A 20,177-nucleotide genomic window follows, 5' to 3' on the forward strand; every position below is an offset into this window, starting at 1 on the left:
AAAACCCTTAATCAGCTCTCCTCTCATTCCTGATCCTGACTCCAAACATTCATTCAGATTCAAAACAGTTTGAATGGTAGCATCAACATTTCTAAAACATAAATGACTCATATTGGAGGTTGAAATGAACTTTGAGCACCTCCTCAACAAGATGATTCTCATTCAGATCCACTTGTTACCATGTGGGATTGAGGTGCAAATCCATCAGTACTCGCCAAGCATCCAGGATTGTTTTCAGATCCAGGTGCTGCAGCTCTACTTGACACAACAAATAATGCTGCCTTTTTAAAAAAAAAATTGAAGCATTTCAGGGTTTCTCAAATATTTCTCAGATAGATGATAAATGACTTGAGTTAACTCTGCAGTGTTTACCCATTCTATAATCTAGTTAAACAAAGGGATTATATTAAGATACTCTCCAGAAATTGAATTTGTTGATTTCCCAGAGTAGATAACATTATAAGGATAATATAGTCATACAGATGCAACTTTAAATGCCTATATCATTTTACTACTCTAGGGGAAATGTTACCTAGTGAAAAAATTTCCTACTGTATGTTTATACAACCATCTTATGATGGCTGAACAACAAATGGTGTACCTAGATTTGGAGTCAGGAAACATCTGGTTTAAATCCTGCCTGTCATTTGGTTCATTGTAGTGTCTGATGTGTAGTAAATGCTTAAAAAATGCTCTCTCTATAGATCTCTATCTCTATTGTATCATTATAAATACATTCACAGAAGATGCATAACCTCTCTGAGCCTGCTTTTTCATCAGTAAATTAAAAACAATGAGATACTAAAACTTATAGTATCTAATTCACAAGGCCATTGCATGAAGCAAATTAAATCATGTACTTGTAAGATATTTTGAAAGCCTTCAAGTGTTGTCATTATGTAATCTGCAGCAGAAAATTGTCTGCAAAAGCTAACCTGGTCCTTCTTCATGTCTTCATCAAGTATGATTACACAGATCATTTTCATGAACATGTCATACAATTGATTAAGTAGACATATGGGTTGATAGTTGGCAATGTCTTCTCTCTAACCTTAAAAAAATAGTATCCTTAATCTATTTCATTCATTTACTCTCTGAGATATATCACCCATAAATTCACAAATACCTTTAAAGTCATTTAACCACTTTTCAACTTCTTCTTAACAGCCATTGTCACGTCTTCACACAATTTGTGTAGTGTGACAGGTATTAATCCTCTCAATTAAACTCCTTATTTTACAGCTAAGATAACTGAACCTCAAGCAGGCTAAATGATTTGCTTAGGGTCACATAGGGAATGATCATCAGAGACAGGTTTCAAATGACTCCAAGTCCAATACTCTTGTCAGAAATGGGGTAGAGTCATTTTATTTTATATTTATTTGTTGTTTTTCTTCAAATTTTATCCACAAAAGCTCATTATCTATAAATGAGGATGATCTCACACATATTTCTAACCTAGTAGTCATCTTGACTGTTCTCCATCTCTCATCCTGTTATGTATAGTCATTTGTCAGACCTTCTTGATTTTTGTCTGCATTTCTATTATCTCACTTACAGATACCACCCTAGTTCAGACTAGTTAATACCTCTTTCCTCAACTATTAAAAGAGACTCCCACTTCTAGAACTTCCCCTTTTTGACCCATCTTCCACACAGCTGCCAAAGTAGTCTAAGTACAGTTCTGACCATATCACTCTGAAAAAAACTTTAGTAACTTAATACTTCTTTTAGGCTAAAATGTAAACTTTTCAACCTAACATTTAATACCCTTCATTAATAGGATTTCAACTTAATTTTTAAAATAAATTTTATTGATTCTATTGGTTTTGTTTATATCATAATAATTTTAAGAGATATTGCTCTTTCAGATAAAAATTATAACTTTTTTAAAAGATTTTATTTATTTTGAGTTTTACAATTTTCTCCTCCCCCACCCCCACAGAAGGCAGTCTGTTAGTCTTTACATTGTTTCCATACTATACATTGATCTAAGTTGAATGTGATAGGAGAGAAATCATATCCTTAAGGAAGAAAAATAAAGTATAAGAGACAGCAAGATTACATATTAAGATAACGGTTTTTTTTAAATTAAAGGTAATAGTCTTTGGTTTTTGTTCAAACTCCACAATTCTTTCTCTCGATACAGATGGTCTTCTCCATTGAAGATACCCCCAAATTGTGCGTGATTGTTGCACTGATGGAATGAGCAAGTTCATTAAGGTTGATCATCACTCCCATGTTGCTGTTAGGGTGTACAATGTTTTTTGTTCTGCTCATCTTGCTCAGCATTAGTTCATACAAATCCTTCCAGGCTTCTCTGAATTCCCATTCCTCCTAGTTTCTAATATAATAGTGTTCCATCACATACATATACCACAGTTTGTTAAGTCATTCCCCAATTGAAGGACATTCACTTAATTTCCAATTCTTTGCCACCACAAACAGGGCTGCTATGAATATTTTTGTACAAGTGATGGTTTTACCCTTTTTCATAATCTCTTCAGGGTATAGACCCAGGAGGGATATTGCTGGATCAAAGGGTATGCACATTCTTGTTGCCCTTTAGGTGTAATTCCAGATTGCTCTCCAGAAAGGTTGGATGAGTTCACAGCTCCAGCAACAATATATTAGTGTCCCAGATTTCCCACATTCCTTCCTACATTGATCATTGTCCTTTCTGGCCATATTGGCCAGTCTGAGAGGTGTGAGGTGGTACCTCAGAGATACTTTAATTTGCATTTCTCTAATAAGTAGTGATTTATAGCAATAAAATTATAACTTATAACAAAGAAAAACAATTAAACTAAAATATTCAATAAAGTGACTGCATCTGAAAATGTATGTGACATTCTTTTCTAGATGTTCCTCAACTTTCTGTCATGAAAAAGGGACATGTTTCATTTTCTAGTCTGTATAATTTGGTTTACTTTTTGTGATCTTTTCATTTAAGTTGTTGTAATAATTGTATATATAATGTTCTTTTGGTTCATCTTATTTTTGGTTAAATTTGCCAATTTTAGTTTGATCTATTGCAATTTTAATTCCAGACAAATGGGATTTGTGGATGTTTTCTAAATTTGGCATTCTATCTTCTACACAACCTCATCCATTTTCACAAGCTATTCCCCATGGCACCTTTTTTGTTGTTGTTTAGTCATTTTTCAGTCATGTCTAACTCTCAGTGATTCTTTTTGGGGTTTTCTTGGCAAAGACCCTGGAATATTTTGCTAATTCTTTCTCAAGCTCATTTTTATTGCTGAGGAAATAAGCAAGCAAGGGTTGCCCAGGGTCACACAAGTAGTAAGTGTCTGAGGTAGGATTTGAACTTAGGAAGAAGAGTCTTTGACTCCAGGTCTTTCCCTTCATCCATTATATTTTTCAAAATCCCAATTTTTTTAAAAGACTCAACACTGTTGTGCCACCTCCTCCAGTAATACTGATACTTCCAGTTATTAATACCTGATTTCTTATCAACTATTTACATACATATATATATATATATATAAAACATATTCTTCCCAGTAGAATGTAAGCTCCTTGATGAAAGAGATTTCTTCAGTTTTGTCTTTGTATTTGATTCCTATCACAAAATAAGTAGTTAAAAAAATCTTTGTTGAATAGAATTTAATTGGAACTGGCAGCTACATCTCATGCCAAACTCTGAATGCTTTCCACTATTTTGTAAGGAGATACTGCTTATATTATTACATCATTCTTTTGATAATGTTCCGTGAATTAACTTGTCTTCTAACCTTGAATTGCCTTTAGTTGCCATGTGTCTTAGTTTGGCATAGAGATAAAGTCTTTCCTGGCTGATGCATTTTCTGAGTTTTTCAACCTCCTCATTGTGGTGACTGTTTTGCATTAACTAAACTTCCCCAAGAAATGATGAGAGACAGTGTTATAAAATTGTTATTCATTTCCTATTTTTCAGACTTGACAGTTTTGTTGAACAAATTGGACTGTGGGCACCATAATCACATGCAAACTGGTCTTCTTATCTTTCTTCTATTTTGACATTGATTTTGACTAGTTCTTATCACTAGATATGATTGTATGTAGACCACTCATTCTGAGTTGACTCCCACATTAGTAACCAGTTGTTTCCTGTCAGCTAAAATACATTTTATTTTATTTGTTATGTTGCTCTATGTTCAGGTGTCCAGTACCTCCCACACTCTTGTTGAAGACTATTCATGATACACAGGTGTGGGACTTCTGAGTAGTTTACAAGCCTTTGGCCTCTTTCATTTCTTGGTTCCAAACTATATTTAACAAAACTTTTTGCCATCTTTCCTTGTCCCTACCTTCACCTTGGCATCACCAAAGAACCAGAGATATAGTATCTTAATATGGACGATTTTGTTTAGTTCTTTATGAATTAAAATTCCATGATTTCTTTTGTTGACCTTTCAATGATTCCAATATATTAGCTGCCACAAAAGCTCACCTTTTAACACCAATATCCTTTTGGTGGTCTTTACTGTTTATGAAATACATACTCTTTCATTGTCAGTCCACATATAATACGTTGCATAAACCTATCTTCAGGCCTTTGCAAAACTCATCTCTAGCACCAACATGAAGCCTTATCAGTGGCAATTGCCCTTCCCCACTTGCTTTGTATTTAGAATGTATTTATGATAGCTAGACTGAATTGGCCTGTAGGAGCCATTCCAAAGGAAATGCTCTGAGTTACCATTCTTCTTTCTCAGTTACCATGTGGTAACTGTGGGACCTGCTTCTGCACAGTGTGACTCAGAACTCAAGGGCTTATACTTTGAGATGATGAAGTGATGGACTGTCAAGCGGGAAGACTTAATGGATATATAAAATAAGAGTGAGCTCACCTACTCAGCTTCTACCTTCCTTTCCAATTACAAATTGTGTTTCTTGACATGGGGATGAGAAAAAAAGACAATTGATCTTAATCCTTACCCTGGCCTCCTTGTGACCATAAACACATAGTATCAACAGCACATGGTTAGCCTAGGCATGTATGAGCCTGGGTTTGGGGTTCTCTCTTGAGTGTTTGAGGTTACGTTTTGAGTTCAAGCTGAATGATCTCTGGACCAATGACTAAGAAACTGACCCTAAAAGAAACACACTCATATATACATAACAGGAGAGGCATTATTAGGGCAGCTAGGTGGTGTAGTAAATAGCTCACTGGACCTGGAGTCAGGAAGATTGTGTTTTGGGGATCAAATCTGACTTTAGACATTTATTGTGTGACTCTGGACAAGTCATTTAACCATGTTTTTCTCAGTTTCCTCATATGTAAAATACGCAGGAAAAGGAAACGACAAACAATTCCAATATCTTTGTCCAGAAAACCTCAAATGGGGTCATTGAAGAGTCGGACATGACTATTTTAACTCAACAGCAACAACCAAAAAATCACTGGAAAATGAAAGGGTAAGATTCTCTAGGGAAATAGGCTCTATCTGAGCTTTCAGTAGTTACCAAGCAATAATAATAGAAGTTAACATTTATATCATGCTTTTGGTTTTGCAAAGAAGTTTTTATTATGTTATCTCATTTGATCCTCACAATAATCCTTTGTGATAGGTACTGTTATTATCCCTATCTTACAGATAAGCAATTAAATGACCTGCTTAGGAGATATATATATATATATATACATATATATATATATGTATATATATATATATACACACACACACATATAAAGTGTTGGAATTAGATCTTTTTGACTCCAAATTCAACACTCTATCCTCTCTTCCACCTCATTGTCTACAAATGCAGTACAGTGGATAGGAAGGAATCTTCAGGCTCACAAAATTTTGAGTAAAAAAACTTAAGAAAGCTGCATGCATACATTGTAAAGGGTCATATTTGGGCTTGATGGCAGGAAGAAATTATTAATAATTAGGGTAGTCCAAAAGTTGAATGAATGAACTGCTCTTAAAATACTAGGTTCTCCATCAATGAAGACATTCAGAGATTGGGTAAGCACTTGATGAAAATATAATAGTGCAAATTCCTTCCAAAAAGGTGTTGAACTTGGACTTGAGGTCTTTTAGAATCTGTGATTCTGTTATTCCTTTTTTCTTATTATCTGCAAGGGAATGCAAATTTGAACATTTGGAACATTCATTGAAAGTAGGACTGGAAAATAATCAATCGATCAACAAGAATTTATTAAATGTGTACTATGTGCCAGACATTATGTGAGTTACTGGACAATTTGTCTTCATTGGTTCAGATGATCCTGTAAACTGGTTGCTATTATAAAGTCATTTCAGTATCATTGTTGATACTAAGTTTTAAGCTATGAAACTGAATGAATATATTCAATAATTAAGGGCCTAGAAACTATAGTGATATTGAGGGAGTAGCCATACAGTCCATAGAAATTTCCTAGGGAATGGTGGGCAGTCACCAATTCAGAAGCTAAGAAAAAAGACTTGATGCATTAAAACTCTATTTAAAAGTTATTATTATTTTGTCCTGGCATCTAGTAATCATTTTTAAAGGGAAAAAAATGACACAAAGAACACCGTCGAGAGATTTTTATACTTCCCCTCAACATGAAGGTGGAAGGCTGCAGGTTGGGTTTCTGCATCCTGCTGACCTACTTTACTGCTCAAAGTCAGCTGGGACATGTTTATTTTGGCTTGTTCCATGGGGACTTCCCTCTGAGAGATGAGGAAGTGGAGGCTGTTGTAATGCTGGGCCCTGCCCCAGGTGCATGGACTCTCTCCTTTCCTCGTGATCCCCTCCCTCCAACAACACACTCAATCAGCTTTCTAAATGCTTCTTTGACCTCTCTAGAACTTAGCAAGTTTTCATTTTTTAAGAAGTGATGTGATACAGGACAGAGTTGGACTCACAAGCTGGGGTCATGGCTGATTTGGGGCCTTCCTTCCCTAGGGAAAATTCATATCATCCTCACTAGGCTGCTCCTTTCTAACTTAATGGTTGAAGAATATCCTAGTCTGTTCCCTAGGCTGTGTTGATAGATTGGGCAAGGTTCTTCCCCCCTCCCCCAACCCACACAACCTTCCCTTCCTGCACATCCACAGTGTCCAAAGTAAAGTTATCTATCACTGACAAAGTATTTTCTTGTCATATAAAGGCTGAGGAAGGCAGCAAGGAAACTTCTGGTCTCATCTCTTTAAATAAGCTCAACGTTGGAACTCCAGAATATGTTTGTGTGTCTGTGTGTGTGTGTGTATGTGTGTGTGTGTGTGTTTCTCTGTGTGTTTCTCTGTGTGTGTGGGTTAGTTATGATTCCTTAATAATTTAATTCTGGAAAAGCTAAAAAAGGTTGACTTCCTTGCCTAAAAGTGTGACAAGACACTGGTAAGAATTCATTGCTGCTGAATCCCCTCCTTTTAAACTGTGAAGGTAAAATGAGAATATATGCAAATCCTTTGAATGCTATCAAGCATTATAGAAATATAAGGAATTATAATAGGATCACAAAGATAGAAAGGATCTCAGAGGTCATCTTGCCCACCTCATCTCTGAAAAGGAATCTTATTTTATTATCAAAACGGTTATCCAGCATTTCCTGAAAGACTTTGAATGAGAAAATTATATTATCTCCTAAGGCACGATTTCTTTCTTTAGTTTTTTTTTTTTAAGGCAATGGGGTTAAGTGGCTTGCCCAAGGCCACACAGCTAGGTGATTATTAAGTGTCTGAGGCCAAAGACACGATTTCTTAACCTTAATTCTGTGAAGTTGATTTTTTTTAAATTTTGATAATTATATTTCAATATAATCCGTTCCTTTTGACAATCTTATGTATTTTCTTTTAGTCAATTAAAAATGTTATTCTGAAAAGGGGTCTATTAGCTTCACCACACTATCAAAGAGGTTCATGACACAGAAAAGTTTACAAATTCCTGTTTTAAGGGAACCCCTCCTATTTGGGGGAGCTCTAATTGTTAGGAAGTTTTTCCCTTGCTCTTTTTTTTTTTTTTGGCTTTACATTCATTATCCCTGGTTCTGCCCTGTAGGTTTAATCTGTCTTCTGTGTGACAATCCTTGGAATCCTTGAAGGACAGTTATTGCCTTCCAAAAAAATTCTATTAAGCATCTCCAATTCCCTCAGCAAAAGTTTATAAGCCAGGATCTTGATTGCTTTCTTTTGGACACATTCTATTTTGTTGATTGGGCAAGGTTCTTAATTGTGGCACCCAGAAGCTTGAACATATTTGAGTCATGTTTTAATCAGGGCAGGGCACAGGATGGTTCACCTGTATCACTTCCATTATCATGCAAACTATACCTCTCTCTTTTTTAAATTTTTATTTACTTTTTCCAATTACATGTAAAGTAGTTTTCTACATTTATCCTTTTGAAAGCTTTTGAGTTCTATATATTTTTACCACTCTTCCTTCTCTTCCCTCTCCCTATGACAGTTAACAATCTTATATAGATTGTACATATACAATCATGTTTAACATATTTCCATATTAGTCATGGTGTGAAAGAGGAATTAGAATGAAGGGGAAAAATCATGAGAAAGAAAGAAAAAGCATAAAAGAAATTTTAAAAAGTGAACATAGAATGCTTTGCTCTGTATTCAGATTCCATATATTTCCCCCTCTGGATTTCCAGTTCTTTGCTACTACAAAAAAGCTACTATAAATATTTTTGTTCATGTGGGTCTTTTTTACTTTCGATGATCTCTTTGAGATATAGACTTAGTAGTTGTATTGTTGGATCAAAGGGTATGCACACAAACTACCATATTTCCCCATGTATATGACACACCTTAATTTGGGGGCCTGAAATTTGAAAAAAAATATTACATAAAGTTATTGAACTCAAGTTTTTTTCATCACAAAATTCAAGGACCTTCTGTTCATAGCTTTCAGGTATCTCTTGGGCAAGTCTGGTGCTTAGTCCATTCTGTTTCGAGCACCAATTGTGTCCTCCTTTGAAATTAATAACTTCTTTTTCTTCAGCAATTCTTCTTGCCTCCTGCTGAACTATCTTTGTGGGCACAGGAATTCTAATGGCCCTTTGCTCTTTAATCCATCTCTTCAATTCCTTTTCTAAATCAGGTCATTTGGTTGACTCTTCTCTCATGGCCTTCTTTGCTGTGGCCTTTTCAGTAGGATTTCTTCTTCCCATAGCTAGTCTTGTATTATTTTCTCAGTTGGAGGAAGAACTAGAAAACGATTTCCATTCACTTTTGCAAACTGTATGACTTTTTTTGTTTTTTGTTTGTTTTCTTACAAGGCAATGGGGTTAAGTGACTTGACCAAGGTAACATAGCAAACTGGATCATTTTGAACTTGAACTCAGCACTGTACAAAAATCTTTTCTAAGCCATTTCTTTTTTTTTTTTTTAAGGTTTGTGCAAGGCAAATGGGGTTAAGTGGCTTGCCCAAAGCCACACAGCTAGATGATTATTAAGTGTCTGAGGCCAGATTTGAACTCAGGTACTCCTGACTCCAGGGCTGGTGCTCTATCCACTGCGCCCCCTAGCCACCCCTTCTGAGCCATTTCTGAGCAGATCTTGTCAAAACATAACCTAATATAGCAAGTAACAAATGCAAAACAATGAGTGCAAAGACGAGTGTGAAAAAGTATGAGATATAAATTTAAAAATCTGCAACCACTGTATAAGAGGCTCCAAATTTTTAGACCCCCAATTTTTTTTTAAAAGGTACATCTTATACATGGGGAAAAACAGTATGTCTGTTTTAATGCAACCTGAGATTAGGTTGGCTTTTTTAGCTGCCATATTACCATTAACTAGTAGTGAGCTTGAAGTCCATCACAACCTTCAGATTTTTTCTGACAAACTGCCATTTTTAGCTATGACTTTCCTGTTTCTTAATTATAAAGATGATTGTTTTGAATTCAAGTATAGGACTTTACATTTATTCTTATTCAATTTCATTTTACTTTATTTAGACAACTTTTTAGAATGTCACAATTGTTCTGGATCCTGACTCTCCCAAGTAATATTTCAACCTTTTTCTCTTGGCTTTATATCATCTGAAAACTTTATCTCTTCATATAAGTCACTGATTAAAAATGTTAACTAGCACAGGTCCAAACACAGATTTTTGGAATACTTCACTAAAGATCTTCTGATAAAATCATTTATGACTGACTGAATGAATGAATGAAAGTATCTACTTTGTGCTAGGAATTCTGATAAATCTGATAGTACAAATAAAAGCACCTAAGACAATGGTTGTCCTCAAAAAGATTACATTCTAATGGTAAGACAATGCTAAAGAGGAAGTTTTTTTTAAAAAAAAGCACTCAGATGGGGTGACTAGATGGTGCAGTGGATAGAGCACAGGCCCTGGAGTCAGGAGGACCTGAGTTCAAATTTGGCCTCAGGCACTTAATGATTACCTAGCTGTGTGGCCTTGGGCAAGCCACTTAACCCCATTGCCTTGCAAAAAAAAAAAAGCACCAGAGAAGGAGACAAATGTGTTCAGGTACAACAGAGTAGTTTGGAAATATGATACTAGGCTCTACACAAGATGAAGTTGAAACCTCACTGATAAGAGCCCTAAGTTCCAGGGACCAGAGTCTAGAGCAAAATGACCCAAGTGCAGGGAATGTAGCAAGGCATGGGAATTGATGTTGAGGACTGGAAATATAGATGAGCAACAATTTTCTTTGTCCATACAGTGTTGTACAATCTAGGTCATATGATTTTCTGTTCACCAAATGATTGTCCTAGACTTAGAAAGAGAGACAACATGTAGTCTCTTTTCCTCTTGGGAACTTAGGTTTGAGGAGGGGCTCAATCATCTATACTTCAGTCTTCCAACTATGTTCTCCTCCTGGACCCTCCATTTTGAAGAAGGGTCCAAACTGGCTCTGATTCATTCTCCATTCTTGGTCACCAAGTCTTCCCATCTTAAGCTCCCCTCTTCATCTCTTTTAGCCCTTTAGGGCTCCTGGACTTTCTTTTGGTTTGTATTAGTAACAGTCCTTGTTCATAGTAAGAGCTCAATAAATGCTTATTGACTTGACAGAGACTATGTTTACATTTTTTCTAAACAATCTATTTTGCATGGGGGTTCATTGCCTTTAGGAAAACAGCTTTGGGAAGTCAGGTGGTTTGTAGTTAAAGAGTCCAACTTAAGCTATTGTTTGGGAGTTTCTAAAGCATATCAGCTTAGTCTTCTTAGTCTTAGTCCTTTGTCTTTTTCATGAGATCATACCCAATATAACCAAGAGGAAGTAAAGGGAATTCTCAAAATATTTTTTTTAAAAAAGCAAAGGCTTATTGGAAACCACCTATATTTGCAAAACTACTTAGTCATAGGGACTTTTATATTCTCAGTGAATAAATATCACATGACTACATAACTGTTTGTTCCCTTTGTCCTACATGGAAGAAAGGAAGCAGAGACTCAAATTAGCTCAAAGAGATGCTTAAGAATGATGCTAGAAGGATGACTTCATGGTGATGCTTTCTCCAGTGGAGTAGCTCTGAAGGATAACCTTGTCAGATTTGGCAGAGCTTTTAGAACCCAAAATGATCAGCCAACAGAAGCTCAGACATCCAGCCTAGCCTAGATGTCACACTATAAAGCACTAAAATAGAATTTAAGGTTCCAAGTGAACTGATAAAGGGACAATGATGGATTAATTAGAAATTATACCCTGGGTGTCCATTTCTTAAAGTGTTTTGTTCTAAAATATCATCTTTGGAAATATTGGTTATCTACTATATATACCATACACATACACTATTATAGTATTATATATGTGCTATATAAATATATATAATATATAGTAAATGTTATAGTACTTATTATATACTATGCTATAATATATGTGTACTATATAAAAATAAAACTATATAGTAAATATATAATATAGTACTATATTTACTATATGTGCAATATTATAGTGCTATATACTATGTAAAATATACATACTATAAATAAAATATATATAGAGAGTAAGTATATAATATATACTATCTAGTATATACTATATGGAAATATATAGTAAATACACACACTTACATTCCTTGGTGTCAATATATAGTACAAAATATATATAGAAATATATAGTACAAATACACACAAGCAAGATATTACTTACCCTCAAGAAGCTTATATTCTATTGGCAAGACAATGCTTAAAGAGGAAGTAAAATGAGGCACCCAGAAAAGGGAGCAGATATGTTCAGGTATAACAGAATGTTTTTGAAATGGTGAAGAAGTGACATGGATAATAGGTTCTGTATTAAGTTGAAACCTCACTGATAAAAACCCTAAGTTCCAGAACAGAGTCTGGTGAGAGAGAGAGATGGAAGAAAATAACCCAAGTGCAGGGGGCATGGTAAAACCTGGGAATTAATATTGAGGGTTGGAATTATAGATGAGCAGCAGTTTTCTTTTTTCTTTTTTGTTGCAAAGCGATGGGGTTAAGTGACTTACCTAGGGTCACACAGCTAGGTGATTATTAAGAGTCTGAGGCTGGATTTGAACTCAGGTCCTCCTGACTCCACGGCCAGTACTCTATCAACTGCATTACCTAGTGAGCAGTGGCTTTCTTTGTCGATACAGAGAGGCAATAAGACTGAGTATACAGTCTAGACCACATGATTTTTTGTTTACCAAGTGATTGCCCTAGACTGGGGAACAACTTCAATCTCTGTTTCTCCTGAAACTATATGTACAATATACACACACACTTATACAAATGGATATATACACATGTGTATATATGTGCACATATGTATGTATGATATATACATATGTGTATAAACAAAAACCGTGTAAAGGACTTGTACAGTATCTATTTTTATTTTCATTTACTATATTTTAAATCAAAAATTATTTTTATTTTTAAAACATGTAATATTTACCCGAAGTAGGTAGCCATCATTTGGATCCCCAGACCCTGGACACCTACAGTTTCACTCTTATTGTTCCGACCATGTGAATCATATTACTATCATCTGATGTCAGCAAACTCAAAATAAAGGATGAATTTTGGGGGAGGATGACTAACCCCCGGTCGAATCTGCATAACCTAAAGAAGTGATACCAACATTTTGCATGTTACTGAACCACTCTTTGTAGAAGCAATACTTAGATTAAAAGACCTATTTTTCACTTGTGCTGTTTGCTCTACTGAGCAAGATTGTCTCCTTGAGTCTGATTTTTATTTCAGTACAAATTGTGACCCTCATTTGAACTTTAGACGGTATCTTTTTTTTCTTCGTTTAGAAACAGAGCAAAGTGGTCAACTCGGTTTAGTTTTTCAAGGGAAGCAGCAAAACCTACTGAATAGAACTCTTGTTAGTCACAAGGTCGGAGTGTCTCTGTCAGCTCATGTGGTAGTGGATAGAAGGTCCTTCCCCTCCTGTTTGGTTTCCCCATCTTTATAATGGGACTGTCAGTCCTTGCTGTTCCTTTCCCCCTCTCAGGAACATGCGATAATTATCTCTAATTAGAGAGAGAATGTGTTTATAAGGCAGTCTGAGCCCCTGGCAAGTACTGATTCTTGAAACAGATTCTTTATTGTTTTATTTCACAAAGGAACCCAAGAAGGACTCGTGATTTTCAGAAAGCATCAGTTAGATTTTCATTTTAAGGTATTTATGAAAAAGACAACTTGGTGTGGTGGTTAAAGAGCTGGTCTTGGATTATAGAAGACTTTTTCCGAACTCTGCCACTGATGCATACTGGAGATGTGACCATAGGCAAATTACTCAGAACCGCAGGACTCTTAAGTTGCAGAGCTGGTGATGATCTGATATATGTTGATAGTGGGAGAGTTTCCTATATTAATGAAATCATAAGTTTGGAAGGAAGGATACAGAAAACAGGGAAGGAAGGAAGGAAAGAGAAAGAGAGAGAAAGAAAAAGGAATGAAGGAAAGGAGGAAGAAAGAAAAGAGAAGGGAAGGAAGAAGGAAGGAAAGAAAAGATGTGCAGTTTGAGATTTGGAGAGAAAAGTTGTCACTGTGAAAGAGGGCTGAACTTAGCAATGAGACTTAGATTCACCTCTGACATTACACTACTTTTGTAACCAAGGTCAAACTCGCATCTCTCTAAAATGGCCATAAGGATGACTCAAAAGATTGTTTTGCATCTCAAATGTGACTATACATATAAAACACTATAGGAACATATAAGCTATTAATGCTGTTAACATTTTATCTAAGGAAAAAGGTCAATCACAGCTGATCTTTCTCTTCTCTCACCTCTCAGCCTTTTTCTGCACAAGTCAATTTTTCTGGGAGATCCTGTGAACCTGAATTCTAGAAAACCCATTTTGAGTAACTAGACCCAATGCTAAAAAAGTACTATTGGCCTATTAGATTCTTTTATTCAGTTCAGTATGAGTTAACAGTGTGATACGGCAGCCATTAAAGTGAATGCATGAAGATAAATCCAGTCTGTGGGATTATTATGCTTGTGATCTACATATTACACCCTAGTTAGACCACACCAGAGTATTGTGCTTGTTCTGGAACCAGTTCCTCCCTATACTATCCTCTTCTTTCAAGTATCTTGACCCTTTATTCTATAGAAGATCTTTCAAACCTCAGTCGTGTATGACTCCCACCATCTGCCGCCATCTCTCCTATTCAATACTGCTTAAGGAAGCTGCAGAAAATGACTGGATTGGGCTCATTGGGTTGGAGAAAAGTTTATGCTACTTAATCTCAACTGGGTCTTCACTACATAAAGGCAATCCTTTTATATCTCCTTAATCGATTCACTATCTCACTACCACAAAATTTCTAAATCTATTCATCCCTTCTCAAGCTTCTCATATTTGTCCCTCCCTTCCCCCTACTTTAGCTTTTTTTCATATTTCATTGAAAAAATTGAGGCCCATTCACTGACATCATCCAGATATCTTCTGAAACTATCTCCTTCACTCTTATTTCATATAGAGAAATGACCTTCCTCCTTTTCAAGGCAAACTCCCCTAGATGCATTTCATCTTTCACAATGGATAACCCTCCTCTATTATCCCTAATGGAATAATATTTACTAATGTTCAATCTCTCACTAATATTCAATCACCTACCTACCAACTGCTTCCCCACTGTATGCAAAAATATCCATATCTTTTCAGCCTAAAAAAAACCAACCAAACCTCACTGAGTCTATAATAGTTATCAACTTTTATTTCTCCCCTTTTGGGGGGATAAATTGCTCAAAAAGTTGTCTCATTTAACTAAAACTCCTTTCTCCAAATTACTAATAATTAATTGTCAAATCTATTGACATTTTCTCAGTCTTCATCCTTCTTGATCTCTCTGCAGACTATGATACTACTGATTACCCTCCTCTTGATATTCTTTTGTCTCCAGGTTTTTGTGACATTGTTTTCATTTGGTTCTCTTACTACATATCTGATGCTCCTCTTATCTTATTTGATGGCTCTTCATCCACATCATGTCTAATAACCATGAGTGTCCTAGAGGGTTCTGTCTGGGGCCTTCTCTTCTTACTATATGTTATTTCACTTGGTCATCTTACCAGTTTCCATAGTTCCAGTTACCATTGCTATGCAGATAATTCTCAAATTTACTTGTTCACCATTAAATTCCCCCCTTACTTCCTATCTTATAGTTCCAATTTACCTTTTAGGCATTTTTGAACTGGCTGTGTTCTTTAGATATATTAAACTCAACATGTACTAATCTGAACTTAACTTTCCCATCAAATCCTCCCTTTTTCCTAACTTCCTTCTACTGTTGAAGAGACTACCATCTGGTTAGTCGTCCAGCCTCTAAACAAAGGCATCAGTCTTAACTCATTCTCTTGTTCTCTATATCTAGTCAGTGGTTAGGGACTTTTGTATCTATCTTTGTCACATTTCTCAAGTATGCTTCCTTTTCTCATCTGGCCCTGACACCTTCCTGGGACAGGCCCTAATCATCTCATACCTGGACTTCTGAAATAGTTTGCTGGTTGTTCTCTCTATTCTAATGCATTCTGCCCTCAACTGTCAAATTGATTTTCCTAAAGCACATCTCACTTTGTCACCTTTTTCTATTTAAAAAAATCTTATGGGGCTCCCTGTTCCTTCTAGGATCAAATATAGTATCTTGTTTGACTTTCAAAACTGTTCATAACCTGGCCCCTTTCTACCTTTTCAGTCTTCTTATATTTTACTCCCCTTCACCTCAGTGATCTAATGAATTTGGTTCCCTTACTGTTCTTTGCACAGATAGTCTATCTTCTGATTAAAGACACTTTGACTGGTAGTCCCCCATGGCTAGAATTCTCTCCATCCTCATTTCTATTTCTAAGTTTTCCCAGGTTTTTTTAATTCTCAGCTAAAATCCAACCTTCTGTAAGAAGTCTTGTAAGAAGAACTTGTAAAGTTCTTCTTAATATTGATACTTTCCCTCTCAAATTACCCCCAATTTATTTCACTCCCATTAGACTATAAGCCCCTTGAGAACAAACAAACACTGTTTATTTCTTACCTTTTTTGGGGGGTATGTTTAGCATGATGCCTGAAACATAATAAATGTCAATGGACTGAGTTACCACTTAGGAAAGTAACTGATAAGGTGGAAAAGATAACAAGGCTAGTATAGGATCTTAAGCTCATGACACATAAGAAATCAATGATATTTAACTGGACAAGAGGAGGTGCAAGGACAGGAAGACAATCTTCAAATGTTTGTAAGACTGATTGTCTTATGGAATAGGGTTTAGAAGAGGAAAAGAACAAAAAGTAGAATGTAGAAACTGCAGACACTTGATTTAGACTTGATTTAACAAAAATTTGTGCTATTCAAAAGTGAGATGGGTTGATTTGGTAAGTATTAGTGGCTCCCTTGTTGGATGAAAGCTGGATGACCAATTGTTGAGTAGTTTGTAGAAGGGATCTTGTTCAAGTATGGATCAAATTCAGGGACTTTTGGGAAACTTCAAAATTCTGAGGCTCTGTGATTACAAAGATTATCCCACCAAATGGTGAGAGTGCACTCACCATTGGCATGACTGCTTTTATGGTTCTCTCTTTCAATATCATTTGTTATTTTTTGGTGGAGGGGTACCAACATGCTGGCTAAATGGTATGGTTTAGTGCTTCTTGCTCTTTCTTCTGTCCTCTATTTTATAAAATAATCATATCCAAAGGACTCTCCTAGTCATTAAAAAGAAAATTCAGAATGTCAGCAGAAATTTAAAGTTTACATAGTTAAGATGTTGTTCAGTCGTGTCTGACTCTCCATGACTCCTTTTGGGTTTTTCTTGGCAAAGACACTGGAGTGGTTTATTATTTCCTTCTCCAATCCATTTTACACATGAAGAAACTGAGTTTAATGACTTGCCCAGGGTTACACAACTAGTAAATGTCTGAGGCCAGATTTGAACTCAGGAAGATTCATCTTTTGACTCCAGGCCCAGAACCTTATCTACTGGTCACTTAGCTGCCCTCAAGTAAAGATGAGTCAATAATAAGTTCCATTTATTGCGTCTCAAACTGTGTAGGCTTTCACCAAAACCAACAAGGAAATCTTATGTTTATTAGTGTGTAGTGGGTTAAAAGTTATAGGTTTCAACTGCTTTCTTGATCAATTGTACTTCAACCAAATTTGCAAAATTTGTCAACAAATAATGGAAGAAATCTTATTTCTATATTCATATGATTTAGTCTCACTAGACTTTTGTTTTGAAGTAATTTGTGTTGAAATAAATTTTGAGAATGAAATAAATCTCTTTGTTAATTTGCTTCTTGATTCTCTTCTACTCCAGGAGTGGAAGAAACATCGATTGTTTCTCCTTGCTTTTCCTTCTCAATTCTGTGCTGCAGTTTTCCATCACTCCCAACAGGTGATAGTCTTGTTGCTTAGTATTCTGTAGAATCTGTTTCCTATTTCTCAGCTCTGCTTCATCTTTCTGCAGTGTGGCTCTTCTCTAGCAGATGGTACTCATGGCCCACACCTGTTGTTCAGCTCTCTCTCATTGCTCCCTTGAGTTTGGATCTACTCTGCTGATGGCATTTATTCCCTTCTCCTAGGGGGACCAATTCATTTACCTGACTCATAGCGAATTCTCTGAGGGTATTTTTCCATGGCTCAAAAATAATAATAAAAGAACAGTCTACAATTCTTAAGCCCTTTCTCTTTATACAGTCATCATAGCTTATAGGAATTTTTTTGAGGGGGAAGATATTATAACCACTTTATCTTTTCCACCAGGTGATCCCTGCCTCCAATATGCATGTTTTTGCCTATTATATTTCTTTCAATAATTGAGCACTTTTGTGTTTTTTTTTGTTTGTTTGCTTGTTTTTAGTTTTTGGTTTTTGTGCTTTTTTGTTGTTTAGGAAAAAACTGTCTCCCTTTCTTCCCTTTCCTTGTCCCCAGATTGCTTCTCTCTCTCTCTCTCTCTCTCTCTCTCTCTCTCTCTCTCTCTCTCTCTCTTTATCATCATCTTTTTTCCCTCTCTCTCTTTACCCCTCTCATTTTTCTCTGTCATCTTTCTCTCCCTTCTTCCCCTTCCCTAACTCTTCCCACTCTCTTCTCTATTCTTTCTTTTTTCTTCTTTTCCCCTCTTGTGCCATTGCCTCATTATCTCATTTGCCTTCCTTTCCTTCTTCTACCCTTATAGGCTGGGTCAGTTGAGCCAGGTTATTCAAATAATATGGGACTGTTTCACAAAAGAGCTCTGTTTGAAAGAGGTGGAGCTAATTGCTTTCAGGATACCAAAGAAAAGGGAATTTTAAAGTTCATTCAGTCAACAAGAATTTATTAAATGCCTATTATGTGTTGGGTACTGTAATAGTTCTGGTTCCATTCATGATTTATGGCTAATAGAGGAACTGATGTCATTTTGGCTTTTTGACATGGCTGCTATTGCCTATAAGGGTTTCTTTGCTTGTTTTAAAGACTGGATCTGTTTTTCAGTGCCACAATCAAACTACTTCAAAAATTATTTTATAGAGCTAGAAAAATAATAACAAAATTCTTCTGGAAGAGCTAAAGGTCAAGAATACTAAAAGAATCAATGAAAAAGATGTTAAGAACCTAGCAATACCAGATTTCAAAATATGTTGCAAAGTGGTAATAATGACAAAAATCAGGTACTGCCTAAGAAATTGGTGGATCAGTGAAATAGATCAGATACCTCATGCATAGCAGTAAATCATCATAGTAATCCATAGGGTTTAATAAAAACAAAAATCTAAGTTTTTAGAATAAGAACTCATTATTTGACAAAGATGCTTTCAGAAACATCTGGGAAGACATATGAACTGAAACAAAGTGAAGTGAATAGAACTAAGAGAACATTGTACAAAGTAAGAGCATTATTCAACAATGATCGATTGTAAATGATTTAGCTATCTAATGATTTATGATGATTTATGAATGATTTATGGTGAAAATGCTATCTATCTCCAGAAAGAAAACTGATGGAATCTGAGTACAAATTGAAGCATAATTTTTTCTTTATTTTTCTTGCCTTTTTTTGGCAACCTGGAAAAATGAAAATATATTTTACATAATTTCACATGTAATTGTGAAATTGATATCACATTTTTTTTTACTTTCTCAATTGCTGGGAAAGAGGCAGAAGGGAGAGAATTTTGGAACTCAAAATTTTCAAAAATGTTATAAATGAATGATAAAAAAAATCTTAAAAAAAATCTAGGTCTCTTCTCCACTATCTTATTCAGATTGGAAGTACAGGGGTTTCTCATGGACTCAATTTCATTATGATCAACATTAGAGCTTTGACCTACTCCATTTATGATTTGGGTTGCTTCACATCTCAGGTAACTTAATGGTTCCCAGTTCCTGGGGACTCACTGAACTCATGCTGAACTTAGAGCCAACACTCCATTAACTTAGCCTATATCAATTTGAAGAGATTGAAAGATAAGTGCCACCATACTCATCCAGCTCCTTAAATTTTTTTTATTATGAATATTTTAGTTATATTTTTCAAATAGTTTTGTCAAAATCCTTAGGTTATAATGTCCCCAGGAAAGATTTGAGCCTCATCTTGAGTCTTAACCAACTATATGACCTTGGTCAAGTCATATAATCACTATAGACCTTTAGTTTCTTCATCTGTAAAATGTGAAACTTGGATTCATTGATTCTCTATGGTCTTGTCCAGTCAGAGCCATAAATAAGAAGGAGTTAGTAGAAATTTTGTCCTTCAGCAGCACAGAAATAACTGAAACTGGCCCATAATTAGAAGGAATTATCAAAAGAAA

At 35.6% G+C, this 20,177-nt stretch overlaps 1 protein-coding gene across 1 annotated transcript in view; it reads left to right on the forward strand.

Moving 5' to 3' along the window:
- Positions 1-20,177, forward strand: part of ACOXL (acyl-CoA oxidase like) — a 518,534-nt gene that overhangs the window by 202,397 nt on the left and 295,960 nt on the right. The window lies entirely within an intron of this gene.

The sequence above is a fragment of the Macrotis lagotis genome, chromosome 1, assembly GCF_037893015.1.
Source record: "Macrotis lagotis isolate mMagLag1 chromosome 1, bilby.v1.9.chrom.fasta, whole genome shotgun sequence".
In the NCBI taxonomy this organism is placed as follows: domain Eukaryota; kingdom Metazoa; phylum Chordata; class Mammalia; order Peramelemorphia; family Peramelidae; genus Macrotis; species Macrotis lagotis.